General features: G+C 39.3%; 1 pseudogene; it reads left to right on the top strand.

The window, feature by feature from the left end:
* The first annotated feature begins 9269 nt into the window (after positions 1–9269).
* LOC131901538 (vomeronasal type-2 receptor 116-like) overlaps positions 9270–13308 on the top strand; it is a 38145-nt pseudogene continuing 34106 nt past the window's right edge.

Genomic DNA, 13308 nt, shown 5'->3' with positions numbered 1-13308 from the left:
ATTAACAAAGTATCTGCCCACCCACGAGCATGATAAGGTGGACTCTACAGGGTCCAGCCCGTGTATACATAGCTCATGTGTGTAAGTGTTTGTTTCTAATTTTATTGGTGACTGGAGCTCTCCCTTGAACCATCTCAAGTTCTTTCTGACAGGAATCTTCACTCCCCTGTGGAATTATCCAATGATTACTTCCCTCAGGCATTGAATCTGAGGCCTTGCTTTCAGAATAACACACAATATGCATAAAAAATATTTTTTTAGGATCTTCTCCAGCCACAAGCAGTATGATTTCATCCAAGACCATAGAGAACGAGTCCCAAGACATGAAATCATCTTAGTGGATTCTGCCACAAGTGTAAACCAAGAAACTACTCATAGGAAAGCCATTTATTGTGATACAAACTTGTTACACCAGTTGATGCCATGGTAAATAAAAGGGGAAAGGGTTAAAAACGCCCCATGGCAGGTCTGACAAGGACACAATAGCAGACACCATGTTCTGTAGAACTGGAGACTCTCCATCCTAGTCTTGTTTGCATGGTCTCCATGAGTCACAGAATCCTTTTCCACAGATGTACTTCTGAACACCAGTATTGTGTCCAGGCCCCTCTCTATACAGTTTGTGTCTCTTTCTGATGAAACTAATGGTTCTGCCGAATTGATTTCCAAATTATCAACTTCATGTTAATGTAGAAATCAAGTTTCCTCATTGAATCTAAACTTTGACTTTCTGTTATATTCATTTATCCACCATAAACCACTGAATCGACATATTGTCATGATACGCCCTAAACCTAGTGAAAGACCCCGCTTATAGCAGGCTTTTACTTAGCATAAGAAACACCATTCTGCGAGGCAAGTACCAGAAAAACAGGGCGTCCTTGGCCTAACTGCAAAATGTACGTTTAGATAAACCACTTGGCATAAACCGTAATCAGCCAGCTGCAAAAGCCTGGGACCAAGGAAACACCCACCCTGACCACCCGCCCTGGGAGAGAAACCGTTGAGTCAAAATAAGATATCTCTGGTTGGCCACTTGGCCTTGGGGAATAAACAGTTGGGCTGGGAAAGCACCCCCAAGGCCAAGTCAGCCACACACATCAAATTTCCGAGAATTAAAAATATGTCCCCAAGTTCACCCTGGCCTTCTTTGAATCAACCAATGGGAACCCTGTAACTATGCTTCTCGCTTCTGTAACCGTGCCTCTGCCCCTGGGATCCTATAAAAAGTCCCCTTTACCCAAGGAGGGCGCGCAAGTCCTCCGAGAGACTTTGTCGCCCCGGGTACCTGTGTATCTGAATAAACCCTCTTGCTGTTTGCATCTGATCTGTGGTTTCGGTGTGTTCCTTGGACTTGGGGTCTCTCCTGAGGGAAGATCTCCTCCGGGGGTCTTTCACTAGAACATTGGATTTATTTAAGTCTAATTATTAGACATAATATTTTAAATCTATTTATTTAAGTCTGAGAACATAATGCCATTAAGAATTATAATACCTTAGAAATACATCTAGGTTTTCACCCCTCCAAACACTGAGCAAAGCTGTCAGGAGAAGAACCCTCTTTCCATAAGCACAGGAATGAGTTAAGCCCGTGACTCTACTGTATGTGACATGGTGGCCATGATGCATGCTAACATAAAGGTGACCACAATGCAAACTATGCACAACACAGAAGGTGAATCATTGTGTATATAATTGCTTCTTGATAGTGATGAATCAATATTACTGGGCTAGGTCACAGGAGGTTCACTATCTTTCCTGCCCTCCTGTTCCTTAATTTTCTGGCTTCAGAAGACCTTCCTGCCACCCTACCTCCAGTCCCTGAGGACTCCATGGCTTGAGTACCACTCCTACCATTTGTTGGCCATTGTTTTGCTACTGTTTGCCATTCTGGCTGAGGTAAGATGAATTACAAAATTCTTTTGATTTGCATTTCCCTAATAACTTAGGATAATGATTTTTTTTTGAGATTTCTTGATCCATTTTTTCTTCTTTTTATAACTCTCTGTATAGGTACCAGGTCCACTTTTTTTGAATTGGTCATTTTGTTTGTTTATTTTATTTTAATTCATTTTTATTTTTTTTGACTCTGCCATACTGTGGGTCTCCTTTTCACCTGGTGGATTGTTCCTTTAGCCATGCAGAAACTTTTTGCTGTTTGTTTGAAGAAAAAGGTGGGAATTTTAACTGGGATTGTAGTGACAAAATAGCTTTTGGTAAAATGGTGATTTCACAGTGTTAGATTTACCAAGCTGTGAGCATGGAATGTCTTTCTATTTTCTACTGTCTTTCTCCATTTCTTTCTTAAGAGATTTAAAGTTTTAATTGTAGAATTCCTTAACTTCTTTGGTTAGGTTTATTACTAGGTATTTTCTGAGACTATTGTGAATAGGAGTAGGTTAATGAATTTCTTCTCTTTGCCTTTGTTTTTGATGTATAGAAAAGAAATTTATTTGAGAAAGATGTTTCTCTATCTGCCCAAATTGCTGAATCAGTTGAACATTTTTAGATTTTTTTTCTGTAGAACTTTTGGCATCTCTAATGTATAGCATCATCTCATTCACAAATATGGATAGTTTGACTTCCTTTTCTCTTTGTGCCCTCTTTGACTTTCTTCTCTTGCCTTATTGCTCCAGGTAATACTCCAACCACAGTTTTGTAAAGGAGTGGGGAGAGTGGGCATCTCTGTCCTCTTTCTGACTTCAATTGTGTTGCTTCATGCTTTTTGCCATGTGAGATCAGGTTGTCTGTGGGTTTTGTTCCATGATACAATGGTAAAAGCTTACTTTGGCTCATTTGCAGAACAATAAAATAAAATGCAGATGATATTCCTCCCCTAGTGAACACTACAGCAGCTTCTCTGTAGATCATTGAGCACAGAATGTGAAAGGGTTCCTATTCTGAATACCACTCAGCATTAACTGTCATCTTGCATCCAGTTTCCTGTACCTTATGGAAGATTATTGTGTCTCACCACAGGTTTTAATAATAATCTAATCCCTGATACCCTGTAATTCTTCTTTAGAAATTGGTTGTTTTTTGAAGTAATCATATTTGAATAGGTAAACTCTGGATGGGCTTCATATTATTTGGTTTCTTTAATAAATTACAGCCTATGTCATGGCTTTGATAAAGAATAAAGTATTATAACAACAATGCAAGGGTCTCTAATGTTGTCTGTACTGCATTCGAAGAGACAATTCTTTCTCCATCCATTTCAGAGTATAAAAGACACAGTGAAACCTTTTTATCCTCAGTGTTCTGGGAACATGGGGTCTATCCATCTTTTGTAAGAAGATACAAATTCTTATTTCTGTGTTACAATCATACTGGAAAAAGAATATCAGTAAATAAATGGGTGAGTTCATGAAAGATTGATTTCAAGAATGACTTGCCTTTATACAATTCCTTCAATACAGTATGAGGTGTTTGTTGTTGTTGCATTCCTGTTTGGAGTCTGAAATTAGCTGTTTAACTTTAGCTCTCAAAACTCCATAATACGTTCTATGTTCAGTCATATGTATCCTAAAACCAAGTTCATTCATCAGTGTGAGAAGACAAATGTGACTAGCCCCTAGATATCACATGCTTGTTATATACATGAATGAATAGTAACTGTGGTTATATAAGGCTTCAAAGATGTCAAGAAAGTAAGCAATTTTATTATGGAAAGGGTGATTGTTTCATGATCCTCACGCATAGTTTAGGGGTTGTGTTTTTTTGTGTTTGATTTTATTCTTTTATTAGAAAACTTAAATTTATATAATGATGAATTAAAACCAAACTCATCAAGATAGAAATCAAAGTAACCCTCTACAGGCTATATATGGATATATGGTAACAACTAGCAAGGCAGGATATGCCTTATCTGTAGTAGTGGCACAAATATTCTATTGGTAACCAACTACTTTCTTATTGGATTCAAGGTGTGCTCAGTAGACATAAATGCGTGCCTGGTGATATAATCTGGCCAAGATCTCCAAGGGTAAATCACTTCTATTATTTATCTAAGTGAACATAGTATCAAACAGTCCTCTAAATTCATATCTCCACATTTTCTAGTCAGTGCAACACTAGACACCATTAGAGAAGCACATTTGTGCAGTGGACAGTCATTAACACAGATACCCAGAAGTCATCAGAGTGCAGAGAATAAGTGACAGTAGAATGGTCAGCCATATTTGGAAATATATATCAACATAGGCTCAGGGACCACCATGAAGGAAGACAAGAACAGGTTTTCAAGAATCAGAGTTTAGGGATCACCTGATCAAAGCAGTATCTTCTGTGCCAAATAGAACTGCTGTATTCATGAATTAATACCAGCTGTGTTTGCCAGAACAAAGCCTGTAGATGAGCAATCCATTTAACCAAGAATGGAGATGGGAGTGGCTCCTTAATCCCCATGGCTAACTGAGAAGCTACTGAACTGTGAAAGCCTCCAGAAGGAAAATCAGTTTTTATTAAAGGTATGACACCTGCTAGGTTAACTATGTTGTAGTAAATGACCTCCCAGCCATTAGTATTTGGGCAACACATAGGGCACAGTGGCTTACATAAAATACAGAGGATAAAATGATGGAGGCGAGGTAAGGGCTGGATCTGGGAGGACTTGGTGGTGAGTATGATGTAAATATGAGAGATTATATACCCAAAGAGTTAATAAAAATATTGTATAAACAGCAAAAACCACAGAATACCACATCATACAAAATAACATTATTAAATAGAAAGAGAAGTCCATCTGGAGAAAAATTTAAACTTTAATTCTAAGAGAACCCATTCAATAAAAAAAAAATTTGAATTTTCAATAAAAATGAGATACTAGTCTAATCATCCATATTTTGATTTTCATATAAGGCATAGTTTCTAGTTAATAATATTTAATTACAGAATTCATTTCTGCCAGAGACAATTTTCTCATTCATGAAGTCCTTTATAGTTTCAAGTCATCATGGTATCTCCTTCCCTGCTCTCCCACTCGGTCCCCACTCCAGCTCTACCCTCCCATTTCCCTGTTCTCATCCCCATTTCCTTGACCTCCACGACCCCTTCTACCCCTAGCCTGCTCATGCAGATCCCATCCACTTCTTTGCTGGACAATCCATGTGTCTTTCCCTGTCAGCTAGCCTCTCCAAAGCTGTGGGCTGCAGTCTGCCATTTCATGCCCTACATAATGGGAGTGGGAAGAGGCAGGGTGCTAGGGAAGCCCTCAGGAATCCACAGGGATAACCCCGTCTTGGACTGCTGGCAGTGATCGAGGGGGTGCCTGGACTGGTCTACTCTGGTGACCAGTCTAGTGAATACCCTGTGATCATATGACCTTTTCCCAGTGACTAATTGAGGCAGATGCAGGGTTCTACATCCAGGCACCAGGCTGAGCTCTGGGAATCCTGTTGGTGTGAAAGAGGAGGGATTCCAAGGGTGGGGGTGGATGGGGAGTTCATGATGCGAAGACATGCAGAGATGACCGGCCATATTGGTGGAGACCCATGAACTGTGGACTAGTAGCTTTGCAGCTCCCATGGGTCTAGACTAGGTCCTCTGGATATGGGAGAAAGTTGTTTAGCTGGAACTCTTTGGGGGACACCCGGGAGGGGGAATCAGGATTGGTCCCTGGTGCATGGGCAGACTTTTGGGAGCCCAGTGCCAGGGAGCCCTGCTCCGTGGCACCTTGCACAACCTTGGTGAGGAGGGGAGTGGCTTGAACCTGCCTCAGCTGGGTGTGCCAGGCTCTGCCGACTCTCCATGGAGACTTTGATTTGGAGGATAAGGAGATAGGGGGTGGCTTGGGAAGGAGGGCTGGGGGTGGGATCAGGGAGGAGGTGGGAGCTGTGGATGGTATGTAGGGTGAGTAGAAAATTTCTTAATACAAAAAATGGGAAAAATAATTGAATTAAATGTGAAATGGAGACCTTGGTTTCCTTAATTTTTCAATAAAAATCCTAATATAACTATTATGTATTTTTAAGCACTTTCCCTTATGAGAGGAATTAGAATTTTCAGAACAGAAAATCTACAAATACAACCACATAAAAAAATTGATGGGTAGAGGAAAAGACATAGAAATGTCAGCCACCCTGATTTTTCTCAAATAAAAACTTGAAGTAAGTGTTACATGAACACAAACATTCAGATGCCATGACTGTCAGTCTGTCAGCGAAGATGATAATTAGTGGCTAGTGTGTCCAATATGGACATGTTGGACAAAGTTATTCAGTCTCAAGCAATAAAGAATGAAAAGACACAGTATTTATCATGCTACTTAAAATAGCACTAATTTAGAACTCACAAATGACTTATATCTGGGATTTTCCCATTAAATATTTTCAGACTATTGTTGGCAATGAGCACTGAAACCATGGATACTGGGATATTGAGTAATTATATCCTAGGGACTGGAGAAGCAGCTGATGGAGTGATGAAAAATTCCTGCTCCCTTTGTTTCCCCAACTATAATCATTTGCTAGTTCTAGCATGGCTTCTAAACTGCCATCTTATCTGACCAACTTCAATTCTTAGTAACAACAGCAGATGTACTAAAAACTTATTCCAAGGCCAGCAAGATGTCTTGGTGACAAGAGACACAGATAGACCTGAGGCTCTGAGACCAATCCTAGGATCCCACAGTGAGAGGAGAGAATAGATTCTGAGAACTAACTTCTGACTTCCACATCCACACTTTAAGTGTCTGTATTTACACTCAAATGCGTGCGTGCGCACACACACACACACACACACACACACACACACACACATACACATAAAATAAAAAAATAATAAAAAATTAAAATTCATACCATTTTAAGAGTATGATTTCATAGTCTTTCATAAAAAACCTACCAGAAAAATTGTCATGCTAAATGATCAAATGGTAACAACAAAAACAACTTGGCATAATTGGGAAAAGAACATGAGTTCCCATTATCTTCATTTTTACAGAACACTGTAGTTTAATCAGGCAATGAAAAGAAAATTTGATTGTGAAGGGAAAAAATAAAATTTTTGTTATTTCCACTGAATGAAACTATAACGGTTAGAAAGTCCAAAATTTTTAACTAAACTAAAGAGTGAATGATGAGCTGAGCAGGTCTCTATGACTATCAGCATACCTAGAGGATATTGCAAATTCAATGTCACACACCCAGTAAAGTAAATATGAAAAAAAGATTTTTGTTACATTGTTTAGTAACAAGATATAGCCAAGCCAGTAGGGACTCAATCTCCCCCATTATCAGGAGACCTCATGAGGCTCCCCTTCATATATTTTAGGAAGTCTTCAATGCACTAGGTTTCTATACCATCCATCAACTGCTCCTCAATTCCAGTGGTTTCTCCCCAGATTCCCTTCCTCAAGCCCATTTCTCTTCACCCTGCCCACCTGACACCCAATTCATTTCCTCCTAACCCCATTCCACCCATAAATTCTATTCTATTTCTCCCTCTGAAAGATTCCTGCATTCTCCCAGAGCCTTTTTCTATACCTAAGCTCTCTGGGTCTATGGATTATAAGTAGGTTATCATTTATCCAATGGCTAATACCCACACATAAGTGAATACATACCATATTTATCCTGCTGGGCCGAGGTTATCTCACTCAAGATGTTTCTTTTATTTAGTTCTATCCATTTGCTTGTAAATATCATGATGCCATTTTTTTTTGTCTTGTTTTTTGAGATAGGGTCTTTCTGTGCATCTCTGGTTGAACTGGAACTTTCTCTGTTGACCTAGCTGTCATGAACTCACAGAGATCCCTCTGCCTCTTCCTCTTGAGTCCTGGGATTAAAATCATGCACCACCATTGCCCAGCTGATGATGTCATTTTTTAAACAGCAGAGTAACACTCCATTGTGCAAATTTACCACATGTTCTCTCATATGAAACATATAAACACATATGACATGAACTCAAGGCAGCTATTATGCTGAGAAAAAAATCAATAGTAAAATGAGTGACAAATATGGACAATAAAGGAGCAATCACCAGTAAAGTACACTGGTTCACACGTTAAAATGCCACTAAATCCCATTATGTTATGCACTAATTTAAAAACTAACAATAATTAGTAGAAGGAAAGCATTAATTCTGATTGTTGTCATCAATACAGATTCAGTTTTGAAACATGAATTTTCTCATTTTCATATGAACATCTACTCCCATCACATCTGTCTATATCCACATCTTACACAGTCTTAGGCAGCTCATCACAGAACCAGGGGGCCATGCATGTGTTAAATGTTGATTTTTAAATATTCCACAAGATCCAGAGAATAGCAGCCCTGTGTACCTCATCTCCAGTAATAAATAACATCTACCATCCTCCACACCATGTAATTGCCCTAATTTTGTGCTGTTTTCTTTATAGTCCATACCATCTAAAGATGTTTCCTCAGCCCACACTCATCAATGAGCTCTCCCACTGGCAATACATATTCTAGAATGCAACCACAATTCTATGAGCATGACAATGGAATAAGAACAGCTTACACATTGAACACAGGCTTCATTCCCAGTTTCTAATGGGTTCTAAGCTCCTGGACACAGTGCTGCTTTGGAGTTGCTACTCAGTTTTGAGATAAGCATGAGCAAATAGATAATGAAGGATAAATTTGAAGAAATAGGTCACCAGAAGGAACTGAATTCAGAGAAGGAGGTCATGTTTTATATCCAAATACTCAACTTAGTTTCTCATGGAGAATGATGGCCTTGGCATTTCTGCACACAGTATAAGCCAAGGAAATTGTGGATTTGACCTGATTATTGGAGCATCACACAATGGAGAGCAGGGATACGGGTTGGTTATATGGTCTGTGTGACTGATGTAGCATGGGCCATACTGCTCATGATCTATGAGTGGTGGATGCCATACACAAGAGAGTGAGGTTTTCTCATTTGCTCTTGGGAGTAGAACACACAGTGTGTCCACATAAACTCTGATTGTCATGGGTCATTTCAATTCTTTACCTTTACATCTAACTGTCGATCTTCTGATATTTTCTGCTGAGGTCATTTCTAAAGGTGTTGAAACAAATAACTCATTGACACTGTCCTGGGACCAATCTGCCCACCATTGCTTTCTCCCATGGGCCTCAATACCCAGGGATATGAGTTGATGTCATAGGACCTGAGGCTGAGATGTCCTCAGATTGTTTTCCAACCCATGTTTTTGTACATCTGCCGTGGACGTCAGCTGCAGAGCCCTAGGACAGAGAGTGCTTCACATTTCTCCAGGGTAGTGGAACCACCTGGAGAGTAAGGCATCTCAGCCACATAAGTGATCTCTCCAGTAGGCAGCAGACATAAAAGCAGATGTGTATACATGGTTATCCATTTGATAAACTCTTCTGCATCCACAGACCACACTACCAGCTTAGAGATTTGGAAGCAGGACCTGATGCTCACTCTGCATTTCTTCCTCTGGCTCCTGAACATCCCTCTCCTCATGTCCAACCCCACTCACCCCAAGTGCTTTTGGAGAATGAAGCAGAATGAATACAAGCATGGAGAGGTGGTGACAGGTTGTGTCTTTTACCTTATTGCAGGGCAGAGCAGTGAAGTGAAGGTGGACTTGAAAGAGAATTTCAGGTTTGCCCTGGATGTGCTGTAAGTGTGTTTGCATTTTTCATATAAATGTCATGACATATAAGGCGTGATAGGTGTGTGAATGGGTAGAGATGCTGGGAGCTTCCGTCCTTTCTCCCAATCTTATCTCCAAGGTCTGATGCAAAATATGTTTTGATTTGTAATAATCACTGTTTTCCTACTAACAAGGTATGAGACTTTTAAATTTTCTTCCAATTAGCCTCCATTTACAAGGCTGAAAGCCAAGTGAAAACAGCATTCTTTACTTTGTTCTACCATAGGCAGCCTTCCTTTTCACAGGTGCCATTGTGAGGTAGACAGGGGTGTCCTATAACAAGACACTCCAGACTACCACAATGAGTTCAGTAGTCACAAGGCTCATTCGAGTCTCTTCCAGAGTCTGCTAATGTCACATGTATCAGTGTGTGACTCCTAGTGCACATGCAGGGTCTCTAATATTTGTGCCATTCCTCACTGGGGAGAGTATCCATGTAGCCATTTAGTTAAGCTTTCAGATACTCTGCATGTGATCACTCCACACCTCTGCAGCTGTGAGGAGAAGGATGTATGAGATCTGTCTACTGTGAGGTACTTGGGTGTGTCCTTTGTTCTTCCCTCACTTGAACACATGCACAGTCACAGGTTTTTAGGGATTACAAAGGCCAGATCTATCTCTATCTTCAAAGTCAAAAAGGAATGTCTGCATTTCAAATGTTGTGTTTTCCTCCAGAAAAAGCTAGGATATCACTTATAGTGGTGACTGCTTACCCTCCTTCTCACTTGCTATAGTGGGCAGGAGCTGCCTGTTGTAGCTGTCAACATTTGAGAACTGGGATGGAGAGGCTACACACTGGGTCATCTCTGCTACTATAAATGATGTGTGTGTCTGTAGTTTTACATCTAAATATTTTATTCTCTGATAATTACATTTACCTGTATTCTTCTTTTTCGGGTTTCTTTTTTTGTTAAGGAATTTTTTTTATTGATTTTACATACCAACCACGTATCTCCCTCTCCTCCCTCCTCTCACCCCTCCAGCTTTCTCCCCTCCCCAAACCACTATTCATTCCCTTCTCCAATAAGGTATCCTCCATGGGGAATCAGCAGAGCCTGGTACATTCAGCAGTGGCAGGTCCAAGGCCTTCACTCTGCATCAAGACTGTGAAAGTTGTTCCTTCATATATAGTGTGCTCCAAACAGCCACCTTCTGCTCCAGGGATGGATATTCATCCTACTGCCAGGGGGCCCATTAATCAGATCAAGCTACACAACTGTCCCCATTATGCAGAGGGCCTATTTCAGTCCCATGCAGGCTCTGCAGCTGTTGGGCAAAGTTCATGAGGTCCCACTAGATTGGTATGGTTTTCTCTGTAGGTTTACCTATCATGATCTTGATGCCCCTTGCTCATAGAATCCCTCTTCTCTCTCTTCAACTGAACTCCTAGAGCTTAGCCTGGTGCTTGGCTGTGGATCTCCACAAGTGCTTTCAATAGTTACTAAATGAATGCTTTATGGTGATACATAGGGTGTTCACCGATGTAATCACTGGGGTAAGCCAATTCAGGCACCATCTCCACTATTGCTAGTAGTCTAAGCTGGGGTATTCTTGTGGAATCCTGGGAACTATCCTAGTACTCAGTTTCTAGCTATCCCCATGATGTCTCCCTTTATCATGTTATCTCTTTCATTGATGTCCCACTCTGTCCAATTCCAGTTCGACCACCCCATTCCCTTATGTTCTCTCAATTAATTTTTTAAAGGAATCATTTTCACAATAATGAGTATTCATATGTATATATATGTGTGTGTGTGTGTGTGTGTGTGTGTGTGTAAGATTTCCCCATCTACTAATGATATATTCAGTCTTCATTATTTAAAAATTTTCATTACTGATGTCCTTCAAGTTTTTATTAAGTTTATTTTATCATATTTGTGAGGCAATTGTGAATGCAGTTTCCTTAATTTCTTTCTTAGCAAATGTGTTCTTTGTTTATAGGGAAACAACTGAGTTTTTTGGTAATTTTGTATTCTGTCATTTTGATGTAAATATTTTCTGTGAAGTGTTTAGGATCTCAAATATGGAAGCCTGTTGTTGGTTTCTCTTTTGTTCTTTGATAGGAAAAGAGGTTGAATTTTTGTCCCAATTATTTTTTGCATCTAGCCAGATGACACTGTGATTCATTTCTTAAGCCATTTATGCAATACACTACATTTATAGATTTCCTTATCCTGATTCATGGTTACATCTCTGGAAAGAAGTCTATGATCACTGTGAATGATTTAATCTAAGGTGTTCTTTAATTGGTTTTAAAAGTACTATATTAAGAATCTACAAATAGCTGGTCATAATGGAGCATGTCTGTTTGGACATCAGGCTGACATTGCCTTCATATCTATATTTAGAAAGTACTTCATCTATTTCTGCTGAATGGAATAATTTAATTGCTTAATAGCATTGGTGTTGGTTATTGGAAATTTATTTGCATCTGGTAATTACTACTACTAGTCTGGTGGGTTTTTAGGTGGAAGATGTTTTTTTTTTTGATTACTCTTTCAATCTCAATCCTCAGAGTAGATTTGCTTAAGGTGTTTGCCACATCTTGGTTTAATTTTTCTACCAGATACCTAAAGAAAATGCAACAAGAATGTCATTTAAACAATTCTCAGAAATTGAAAGGAAGGTAATAGAAACAATGATATTTTAAAAACTCAGTATGTCCCTGACACTAAAACCAGATAAGGAATCATCAAAACAGAATAAAGGAAAAGGCAATTATAGGCAAATGTCACTGATGCACTTAAACCAAATATTCTCCAGAAAATACATGCAATCCAAATTCAAGTATGTATCAGCAAGATCCACTGTGGACTAGGTGGCTTCATTCCAGGGTTAGAAAGATGGTTTAACACCTAAACTCAGTGAATGTCACAGATAGCTTTAATAGACAAGGCAGGCATGACATGATCATCTCAACAGATGCAGAAAAGGCATCTGATAATCTACAGTATCCCTGAAACATTAGAGATAGAAGGATAATGTCTCAATGGGATGAAGTCTGCACAGGACAAACCCATGTCCAGCATTACATCAAATGGAAGACAACTGAGAACCTTCCCTAAAAACACAAAAGGAGGGAGGACACTCATTCATATATTACAAAAGTAAGTCTTGCTCATTTTCTGCTAAAACAATAAGTCCAGAAAAAAGAACGGAATGAATCAAGAAAAGAAGTCAAACTTTTTCACCAGCAAATGGTATGAACTTGTACATGAGGTGGTCAACACTCCCTGAGTGTGTCTTAGACCTAATGTATACCATCAGGAAAACAGGAGAATACAAAATCAAGAGACAAAATATCATTTTTGTGTACAAAGAATGATGATACTGAGAAAGAAGTCAAGAAAGCAACCACAGTTACAATAGCTTCTTACAATAAAATACCTGAGAATAAATTCAAACAAGTCAAGGTTCTTCATGGTGAAGATTTTGTAACAGTGAGGAGAGAAAAAGGAGACAATGGAAGATAAAACTACCTGATATGGTGATGTGTTGGCACAATCAGTATTGCACATTAATACTTGGTTACATTACCAAAATAATCTAAGATTCTATGCAATCTCCATCAAAATTCCATTGAAACATAACTAAAAAAAATAGGCAAAAACAATCCAAAATTTCCCATAAAAAATCAGATTCCAGATAGACCAAGCAAAGGTGAAGAAAGG

The sequence above is a fragment of the Peromyscus eremicus genome, unplaced genomic scaffold (genome assembly GCF_949786415.1).
Source record: "Peromyscus eremicus unplaced genomic scaffold, PerEre_H2_v1 PerEre#2#unplaced_106, whole genome shotgun sequence".
In the NCBI taxonomy this organism is placed as follows: Eukaryota; Metazoa; Chordata; class Mammalia; order Rodentia; family Cricetidae; genus Peromyscus; species Peromyscus eremicus.
This window is presented reverse-complemented; position numbering and strand designations above follow the sequence as displayed.